The sequence below is a fragment of the Lipotes vexillifer genome, unplaced genomic scaffold, assembly GCF_000442215.2.
Source record: "Lipotes vexillifer unplaced genomic scaffold, Lipotes_vexillifer_v1.1 scaffold1114, whole genome shotgun sequence".
Taxonomy (NCBI): domain Eukaryota; kingdom Metazoa; phylum Chordata; class Mammalia; order Artiodactyla; family Lipotidae; genus Lipotes; species Lipotes vexillifer.
In genome coordinates, this window is record NW_006779031.1 from 1,930,007 (window position 1) to 1,941,227 (window position 11,221).

The following is an 11,221-nucleotide window of genomic DNA, read 5'->3' on the forward strand; positions in this document are numbered from 1 at the left end:
GTTAACATTACAGTTAGGATTACGGTTAGGGTTCGGGTTAGGGAACGGTCGTACAAAAAAAAAAAAAAAAAAAAAAAAAAAAAAGATAGGGATAGAATGACAAGAAGATCGTTGTTGACCTTGACAAGAGCCATTTCAGTGGAGTGATAGTATCCATTGTGGTGGACTGAGAATTGATTGGGGATGAGGAAGTTGAGACAGAGAAATCAGAAGCTGGTTGTGCAGGGAAACTAAAAAAATAGGTGGTTGCTAGAGAGGAATATGGAGCCTTAAGTGACTGAGCAACTCTTGATTTTTTTAATGGAAATTATTATTGGTATAATTGTAGATTCACGTGCAGTTGTAATAAATAAACAGCTTTCTTTTGCATGACCTGCCCAGCTTCCCCCAACAATCACATCCTGCATTAACACAGTACAATATACCACCCAGGACACTGACACTGCTATAAAATGCCGATTCTACCCAGATTTCCCCAGCACCACCTGCACTTGCGTGTGCGTATACATATTAAATTCTATACAGTTTTATCACTTGTGTGAGTTGTGTGTGCATCAACACTCTTAGGACTACACACGGTTCCAACACCAGATGGATCCCTCATGTTGCTCTTTTATAACCACATACGTCACCCTCCTGCATCCCTCTCACCATCCCTCCCCCATCCCTAACTGCTTGCAACCACTAATCTCTTTAACATTTCTATAATTTTGTCATTTCTTGAATGCTATATATGTGAAATCACACAGTATGTAAACTTTGGGAATTGGCTTTTCTCATTCAGCATAATTCCCTGAGATTCACCCAGGTATTGTGCATATCAATAATTTTTTTCCTTTTTATTCCTGAGTTCCATGATATAGATATACCACACTTAGCATAACCATTCACCCATTAAAGAACATCTGAGCTGTTACCTACTGGTTTTCCGATCTTACACATAAAGCTGCTATAAGCATACTTGTACAGATTTTTGTGTGAAGATGGGTTTTCATTTCTCTGCAGTAAATACTTAGGAGTGCAATTACTGGGTCATTTGATAGTTAGTTGCATGTTTAATTTTTTAAGGGACTGCCAAACCATTTTCCAGAGTGGCTGCACCATTTTACATTCTTAAGAGCAATAGATGAGTGATCCAGTTATTGGCATCATCACCAGAATTTTCTCTTGTTATTTTTTATTTTAGCCATTCTACTAAGTGTACAGTGGTAGCTTATTGTGCTTTTAATTTGTGTTTCCCTGATAGCTAATGATTTTGAATGTTTTTTTTTATGTGCTTATTGACCCTCTATATATCAACTTTGGTGAAATATCTGTTTGACTTTTGTCGATTTTTTTTTTTTCAGTTGGATTTTTTGACTTTTACTCTTGAGCTTTTTTGGTTTTTTGTTTTTTTACTTTTATTTGCATTTATTTTTTGCGGCATTTATTCCCGGGCCATAAGTTTTTGTTTCTTCAGTTTCTTCTGGGATGTCTTTTTCTTCTGGGCAACCTCCTCTTGTGGTTTAGGAACAATCTGTTCTTTTTCAGTAAGGATCGTCTCAGTGTGGCAGGGAGAGCTCATGTATGGGTTGATCCGACCGTGGGCTCTATAAGTCCTGCACCTAATCTTGGGGGCTTTGTTCACCTGGATGTGCTCAATGACCAGAGAGTCTACATCTAAGCCCTTAAGTTCAGCGTTACTCTCTGCATTTTTGAGCATGTGCAGTAAAAATTCAGCACTCTTTTTGGGCCACCAACCCTGCTTCCAGCCCCACTGTCTGGCCTGGGCACACCTACCAACTCCACCACTGTAACGACGGAATGGCACACATTGCTTCTTTAAAGTGACATCCTTCGGATACTTGGTGGCTTTTCGGATATGCATACCCTTAATGGCCTGGGGAGTTTCACGAGCGTTCTTAAAGTGAACACGAAGATTTGAACCTCTTGACTTGCATGATTTTGTGGGGTTTTCTGGGTCAAGTGAATAGCGAACCATTTTTAGAGGTCACCTCAGGCCATTTACCGGAAAAGCTACTCTTGAGCTTTGACAGTTCTCTGTATATTCTAGACACTCTAGATAGTTTTAGTCAGATATGTGGTTTGCAAATATTTTCTCCCAGTCTGTAGCTAGTGTTTTCATTCTCTTTGCATGGCCTTCCTCAGAGAAAAGAACTTTCTTGAAAAAGTTTTCTTGAATTTCACTTGAAAGATTGTGAAATTCCCTCCTGTTCTTCATGGTTTCAGATGAGAAATCTGCAGTCAATCGAATTGGTATTCTCTCTGGGTAATGTGTTGTTTCTGTTTGGCTGCTTTCAAGATTTCTTTTTTGTCTTTATTCATCAGAAGTTTAATTATAATGTGTCTTGGCATGCATTTCTTTGTGTTCATACTATTTGGAGTTTGCTCAGCATCTTGAATCTGTAGGTCTACATCTTTCACCAAACTTGGGAAGTTTTTAGCCCTTATGTTTTTACATTTTTTCAGTTCCATTTTCTTCCTCTCCTTCTTGGAGTCCTATGATATGGATATTGGATCTTCTGTTGTTGTTCCACAGATCTCTGAGGTTCTGTTCATTTTGTGTTTACAGTCTGTTTAATTGCTGTTATTCATATTTTGTGAATTCTGTTGATCCATTCTCAAGTTCACTGATTCTGTCCTCTGTCATCAATCTACTATTGATTTCATCCAGTGATTTTTAAATTTATATTATTGTATTTTTCATTTTTATAATTTCCATTTTGTTCTTTTTTATAACTTGTATTTCTTTTCTGAGATTCTATATTTTTTCATTTGTTTCATGAGAATTTCTAATTGTTGTTTAAGCATTTGTATGATGGCTGCTTTAAACTCCTTGTCAGATAATTCCAACATCAAAGTCATCTCAGTGTTGACGTTAGTTGATTATCTTTTATGAGAATTCACATTGTGATCTTCCTGGTCCTTGGCATGACAGGTGATTTTTTTACTGTGTCATGGACGTTTTGGTAAATATGTTAGCCAAACAGAGAAGGTGCAGAGTCAGGTAAGTTTATAAGTTTCATAACAGAAATTTGCGGGCATTCTTATCCAGTGGACCTAATATTTTTTCTCTGAAACAGAGATGCAGCATAAAAGCCCAGACGCTGAGTTTGACATTCCTGGCTATGAACCCCAGCTGTTAGACCTTTGGCAAGTCAAGTAATCCCTCTATGCCTCAGTTTCCCTTAGAAGGGAAATAACAATAGCGTATATCCTCATAGGAATGTTATGATGATTAATTGAAATGAAATCACATTTGTGAAGTGCTTAGAATCAGGTATTACATAAGTGTTTGTACATAAAACTTTCTCATAGGGTTCTTGTATTAAATGAAATAAGTTTGCTGAGCACTTTGCTTATCAAACTGCTCAGTATTCAGCATTCAAAAAATAGTCATTTTCCTACTTACTCTTTTCAGCCTTAGGCTGTTCTCTTGAGTTAAAATCATTGGTCAAAATTTGCCAAACTCAGCTGAATCCTGTGCCTTTGGTAGAGAGGGTCGAGGTGAGAGTGGGCACAGGCATCTGGAACCAGTGTGGGTACGAATAGTGGGGATGGAGCAACTGAGTATGAGGAATTTCAAAACACCTACCTCAGTGCACTTTCTGCTGCAGTGCTCTTTGCCTGCAGTGTTCTATGCAACTTTCTGCCTTTCTTTCCCATAAGCCTGCGTGCTCTCTTGCTCAGGACCAGCAATAAGAGAAGGTTCCAACCTCTTCACATCACAACATGCCCTCCATGTTGCAACATACACCCTCTCCCAAAGTAACATTTGAATGTCCCTGAGAAAACCATTGTTTTGAAGTGTCTGAAATATGTTCACATGAGCAGTCAGCTACATCAATCGTGAACAAAACCCTCTTAGTTCTATTTGTTTTGCAACAGTGGAAAAATCATACGACCTTTCATGGTAGTAAAGGAATACAAAGAAGAATTAAGAGTGCCATCTCGTGGAGTGAGCTGCTATTACCACTTAGGAGTTACAAAAAGCCACCAGTGGGAGCTCAGTGTGTGTGTGTGTGTGTGTGTGTGTGTGTGTGTGTGTGTGTGTGTGTGTTTATATCCTCAAGGCCCAGCCTGGAAGAAATGCTTGAAAATTACTTGATGAATAAATGAATGAATGAGAGAAGGGGATAGGGATGAAGTGGAGACTTGCTATGGAAAGTTATTGGTAAGATGGATGTCACCTTGATCAAACGTCTAATGCCCTGGCCATTGTTGGTTTGGAGACCTTTAAAAATGGTATTGTAGGGTACCCTGAGGCATTATTATGTACCCGCAGTAGAGGAAAATGAGGCATGAAATGTTTGCATAAGTAAATCACGGGCTACCAACTTTTCCATGTTCTGGTCTTGGCAGTGGTAGATGAGTAAACTACCTGGTGGTGTTAGTCTCTTCCTGTAAGTATCAGTGGGCTACGAATTAATAAAGCATAGAAAGAACATGAAGAACAGATTTGCTTCCGAGCTGGTAGGTGCTGTCTGTGTTCTAGAAGGTTGAACTAAATGAAACTGAAAATGAACTATTTTGACTTGTAACAATGTCAATTTCATAGGGATTGGCCTAATATTTCAAACTAGTTCATGTAACAAATTTATTCTGGACATACAATAGGTCTAGATGCTGTGCGAGGCCCTGGAGCATACAGAGACAAATAAGACATGGGTCTTGGCTTCAAGTATCTCACCATTAAGTGGGGGAAGTGGACACTTAGATAACATGCCTTGTATTCTAGTCATTTCTGTTAAGTGCCAACTGTGTAAGGTTCAGCCAAACTCTGTGGAGGTGCTACGGGAGCTCTAGGAAGGCATAACAATTTGGCGTGGCGGATAAGAGCATGGCCTCTGGCTCCAACTTGTCTGTGTTTTAATCTTAATTTTGCTACTTACCAGTTGGATGACTTTGGGCAAAGTACTAAACTTCTCTATACCTCAGTTTCCTCATCTATAAATTGGGAGAATACAGTGCCCCCTTCACATGAATGAAGTCAGGATTAAATGAGTTCATATGTACAAAGCCCTTGACTAGCTTCTGGTAAGTGCTGTATACGTTTTAGCTCTCAGCATCGTCGTCATCATCAGGATCATCATCATCATCATCTCTGTTGCTACAGAGGAAGCATTTGAGGTGTGTTTTTTAGGGTGAGCTAAACTTCACTATTTTAAGTTTAAAAATAAGTCACTGGGACTTCCCTGGTGGTGCAGTGGTTAAGAATCCACCTGCCAATGCAGGCGACACGGGTTCGAGCCCTGGTCCGGGAAGATCCCATGTGCCACGGAGCAACTAAGCCCGTGTGCCACAACTACGGAACCTGCGCTCTAGAGCCCGCGAGCCACAACTACTGAGCCCATGAACCACAACTACTGAAGCCCGCGGCACCTAGAGCCCGTGCTCCACAACAATAGAAGCCACCGCAATGAGAAGCCCACGCACCTCAAGGAAGAGTAGCCCCCGCTCGCTGCAGCTAGAGAAAGCCCACATGCAGCAACGAAGACCCAACACAGCCAAAGAATGAATGAATGAATGAATGAATGAATGAATTAAAAAGTTACTTATTGCAGTCCTACTTTTACTAGTTCCTATGAGGAATGGGTAGAAACCATTATCTCCTCCCTTCTAGTAGATCGTCATCTCCTTCAAGTCTGGTCCTGAGACAGGACCTAGAGCAAAGGAGTGGCACAATGACAGGACAGAGGACAGTAGTACTCGTGTCACTGGACTGTATGGTACATGGGGCTTGTGTTAAGAGTATGGAAGATTATTTGAATCTATCCATGTACACACTTGTAAAGGTAAAAACCCTTCTGGGTTGGCTTTAACAAAATCAACCGCAAAAACTAGAAAGAATCTTAACAAAATAAAGGCATGGGTGTGTCCTAGTGCTGGCATATGGTACCTGAAGTGTGTTCTGTAGACGCTTGATGGATGCTGAATGGTCTGTGTTCTCAAGTTGTGAAATAACCCCTCCAAGAAATACAGTTTGTATTAAATTGCTTAATCCTAAATTATTTTTTGTGCCTTAGCAAAAGTATTGATGGCTAAGAGGGAAGATTATAAACATAAACTGTTACGGAATATGGACAGTCCAAATTTTACTTTGGTTGTAATGCCTTAGCCACTTAATAATATACTGTGGCATCGCTTTATGAAAAGTGGATAATGTTCATCATTTGATTGTTCAGTATTTCAAAGTTCTTAGGCTAATGGGCAATTGTTATTGATGTTTAATGTTTCTTAAAATGTACAAGTAGGAACAGTGACATGTTTGCTCCTCTCCCCCATCACCGCCCACTTGGTCCCGGAGACTTGGGAAGCCCATCTGCCTTACTCATCAGTAAGTCCAACTTTGCTCCTGTCATCTAGGGGCCCAGTGAGATCAGGATTTCTCTGGAAGGGCCACATGTGACCTCACTGGAAGGAGTAGCACTGTGCATCAGGACCAGTTCCCAGGCACAGTACAGACTGTGGGGGGCACAGGCCATAAGGGTGGACTAACTAATTTCATGGTTCTATTTGTATTAACTTGCTTCCTGGAACCCTGATCCCTCTTTAAATTTTACGTGGCTACTATCATTTGCCTTTACTGAGTATCAACTGATCACCTCTTTCGCTTTTCAGTGAGGCCCTTTTTCTGGACTAAATATAGACCAGCCATCACCTTGAACTCACAATGACGCAGCAGTTAGCTCAGTGGGGAAATAGTCTTCTCTGCTTCTGTGGTTTGAGCCCACTATATATACGTTCATAACTAGCTTTGCCAGCAAGACTCAATGAATGACACTTTGTCTAGATTCCTGTTAGGAACCAATAGTATGAGACGTAACACCAGTCTGACACAAGATCTATAATATGTGTAGTTAGAGTACTTCATGGATTTTAAAAGTTACCAAAGCTAATGACCTGTTAAATAAATCACAGAGGTAAAAGAAAAAGTGGCCAAAACCATAGTAGATCAATTTGTGTTAGGACTTGAGATTCTAATTTACCATCCGGCTAACGGAACATGGTTTTGAATAGAAAATGAGACCCAACCTCTGGCCATCTTTACATCTTTGCAACTTACTCACAAAACTAGCAAAGTTTGCTCAATGCCAGTGCTAAACATGGTTGAAAACAGCACGGAGTTAAAGGACTGACACACAAAATACATAATAATTGAAAATAAACAGTATCAAAATTCTGTCTGGGGGAACTTCTCTAACGATCCAGTGGTTAAGACTCCACACTTCCACTGCACGGGGCATGGGTTTGATGCCCGGTCGGGGAACTAAGATCCCGGAAAAAAAAAAACAAAAAAAATTCTGTCTGGGTAAAACCTTTGCTGTCGTTGGGGGGGGTGCTATAATTTGAGAGTACAAATTCAGCAGTGACGAGATGTAAGATGTAAGGTATCGAGCTCCCTATGCCCGCCCTTTACCTAACCAGTTATTCCTGTGTTGTAGTCCTTCCTGTTGTATTCTGGAAGAAGGGAAGCTCATAGAAGATTGCTCCAGATTTAGAAATAATACCAACAATAGAGATGATAATATTGGCAGCTCCAATTTCTGGGACCTTTTCTCTGGTTGGGTGCTTAAAATGTGTTACCAGGTTTAGTTCTTGCTAAAGCCCTGAGACATAGGTACTTTTATTCTCCTCATTGTAATATTCGAAAAACTTGCTTTTAAAAAAGTCATCAATTTATGTTTTCTCTGAAAGCACAGAGAACGGAACCTAACCAATCAATAGCAAAAATGAAGGCTCTTTCTACTTTTCACTTTAAATGGATCTGTTATCACAGCCTCCGCAGAATTTAGCAACCCAACCTTGATGTTCTGAATCCTTCCAAACTGAGTTTGCTCCCTTCCTTTCAGAGAGAGAGAAAAGCTTCTTTCTCTTCCAGAATCATGACAGTCTCCTTTCTCCCTGTCTACTCCATCCTGAATGTCAGGGAAAAAAGAGAGGGTGTTCCCATGTTTATCCACTGATTACTGCCCTTAAATGCCCTATAATTATTTCTGGAGGTACAGTACCAGGAAAATGTGACTATCCTATAGCTGTTGATACACAAAAACATCACATATAGGGTTGCCAGTTTTAGCAAATAAAAATAGAGGATGCCTAGTGAAATATGAATTTCAGCTAAAGAACAACAAAATTTTTTAGTATAAGTAAGTCCCAGATATTGCATGGGCCATACTTACACTAAAAAAATTCATTGTTATCTGAATTTCAGATTTCACTGGGCATCCTGTATTTTATCTGGCAATCCTCAATGTTATTTCTAACTTCCAGGTTATGTAAATGAAATACAGCAGTAAGGCCAATGTTAACTTGTTTCATTATAGTGGGAATCCTACAGAATGAGCTGCACTTCCTTAGAGTCCAATGAGCAGCAGAATGTCCGATTTGGTTAAGGGGCCATCAGCTGAGTACAACCAAGTTAATAATAATTTAATTATATTAAATAATATATAATAATTATTATTAATTAATTATATCTCGCTTAAATAATTATTAATAATCACTTAAGAGAAAGGAAACATGCTAATTATATGTAGGATTGTGTCAAAGTTCTCTTTAGTTTACTTGTTTTATTTAGCTTATTTATACAGTGTTGCAGGTCTGAAAGGGCTGTGCAGGACAATCAGTCTAATGTTCCCTCCAGGATCCCCTACCCCGGCCTGGAACCCCATTCTTCCATTTCAGGGTTGCTGGCGGAAAGGTGGCAGGCCGATGGGGGATGGGGTCGGTTGGGGCTGAGGTCCAACCCTTGTCAAATCACGCCCTCCCAGGCTGAGCCTGCTAAGAGCTGGTGCCTTTGGAAAATCATTTGCATAACACTAGACTGTTGGCCGCGATTCGCACAGACATTTAACACTTGTTTGCAGAGTCAGCACCGAGAGCCAAACACAAGTTAAGTTCTGGGGATACAGAGATGGATGGCGCACGGTCACTTCCTTCTAGGAATGCAGAGTCTGGTTGAGGATGGACAAGTAAAAAGATCATTACGAATGTGCCACGGTACAGGGTGTGCCCTGTGCACGACGAGAGTGCAGAGGAGGGGCGTGCTCTTTCAGCCTGGTGGCGTGAACTAAGAGACCTGCTCAGAGAATTTGCAGCTTGAGCAGAATCCAGATGGAAGAATGGGGTTAGTGAGGTGGGAGTGGGTTGAGGGGAGAAAAAGCATTCCAGTGGGGAGGAGGGCAAAGCGGATGCACAGAGGTGTGAGATCAAATGCCAGGCTTTGGAAATTCTAGATACTCATTTTAGCTGTAGTGAGGGTGGGGCACTGGGTGCCGAATCATGAAGGGTCTCTACAGAGAGAATGCAGTTGGGAAACACTGGATTAAACAGTGCCCTGTAGGGTGGTTTTGTTCTTTGCTATATTCTTCGCAGTGCCTAGAATAGTGACTGGCAAATCGTAAGCACTCAATACATGCTGTATTAAATGAATGAATGAACGAGTGATTGCATGAATGGTAGGATTGTCAGAACCTTCAGTAGGCCAGTGTATGTTACAGATCTCAAAGGAGGGGTATAGTATGCAGAGTTTCTGCCTTATTTGACCACATAACTTTTTTGTTTCACTGAATAATACATTTTCAAAGACTATTGATTTTTGGAACACATTTGGGGAAATCATGTGCTAAAGGAGACCTGCAAATGAATAGCTATATGAATGAATATAAAGTGAGAGAAATCCAGGATAATGTTTCAGGGATTACACTTGGGAAAGATCATGTTCAACTTTGTAAGCGGATGGCTCATTGCAGGTGGGCAGCATGGGCAACCAGGCACAAGGTGAGCCAGCCCCAGTCCCCGGGGGTTTTGCAAGACCTTTTCAGGGACAGTAACACCTTTCCTTCATTTAGAAGTCAGATTGTACTCCAGCTAATCAGGAAAATACCCAGCTTCCCTATGGGCCAGATGTTCCCACACCAATGCTAATCTCTGAAACGGTGGTCTCGAGACGATCACAGTTAACATTTATCAAGTACTAACTTTGCATCAGGCATTTTCTACATTTTATCTCATTGATTTTCCATGGCAGTCATGGGCATAATGATGCCACAGTAACAATTACTTATTGAGTGTTTAAATCTGTGCCAGGCCCTGGGCTAGGCACACTTTACAGACATTACCTTGTTCATGCCTCGAAACAACCTGATCCATTTCTAAATAAAACTGAGGCACAGAGAGGTTAGGGAACTAGTGCAAGGCCACACCGGTAGTAAGTGGCAGAGCAAGGACTTGAACCTGGGTCTTTCTTACACTAAAAGCCACATGCTTAACTACCCCACCACGCTGCTGTCAGGGCTACTATAGATATCGGGTCTTTCCGGAAAAACCTTGGCCAACCCAGTGATTCCTTTGCAATGCAGCTCCTGTGTCCACACAAACATATCTTGAAGAAAAAATCCTAACCTCAGTAACTACCATGAAATAGGATCCGTTTATGACTGCTTGACAAGTAGCCATGGATCGAGTATGTATCATTGTTCTCTACGTGAGAGATAAGCTCGGTGACAGCGTTACTGGATGAGAACAGTCAGCTGAGTGGTGCTCCGCGCTGATTCATACCTGCAGCTGACGCAGGATGTTGGCTCCCGCGGTGTCACACAATTAGACACCACCTGGGACAGAACCAAACCAAGCAAGTCAGGGCGCTGCTGTGCCAGACCCCAAACTGTACAGTCCTTCCTACTCTTCTCACAGGAGTTCTAGGCTTCCATGAATCTGCTTCATGCCTCTTTTTTTCACATAGACCAAAATAAAAGGAAGTGGGCTGACGGGGAGGATTAATGAGATGTCACCTCCTAGGCTGCTGGCACGGAGACTGGCTACTGGCGAGATTTTTTTTTTTTAACTATCCTACTTAACTCTCGCTTTTTGAACATAAAAGCATTTATTCCCATCATTGCCTAGTCTTTGTAGATGAGTTAATATGAATGGCATGTTTTAAAATTTATAGTAAAGTATAATACATATACAGAAGATTGCATATGTAATTAATGATTAATATTTACACACTGAACACACCTAAATAATGACCACCTAGATGAAGAAGCAGAACATTAACCGCACCCCAAAAAGAGCCACTCTGGTCACTAACTTCTAAGGGTAACCTCTATCCTGACTCTGAACAGCATAGAAGTTAAAAGAAACTACAGGACTTCCCTGGTGGCGCAGTGGTTGGGAGTCCGCCTGCCGATGCGGGGGACACGGGTTCGTGCCCCGG

General features: G+C 41.1%; 1 protein-coding gene and 1 pseudogene across 2 annotated transcripts in view; one reads left to right on the forward strand and one right to left on the reverse strand.

Moving 5' to 3' along the window:
• The window catches only part of FGF13 (fibroblast growth factor 13), a 520,464-nt gene that overhangs the window by 367,271 nt on the left and 141,972 nt on the right, over positions 1-11,221 (forward strand). The gene's annotated exons all lie outside the window — the stretch shown is intronic.
• On the reverse strand, positions 1,427-1,981 carry LOC103068878 (60S ribosomal protein L17 pseudogene; annotated as a pseudogene).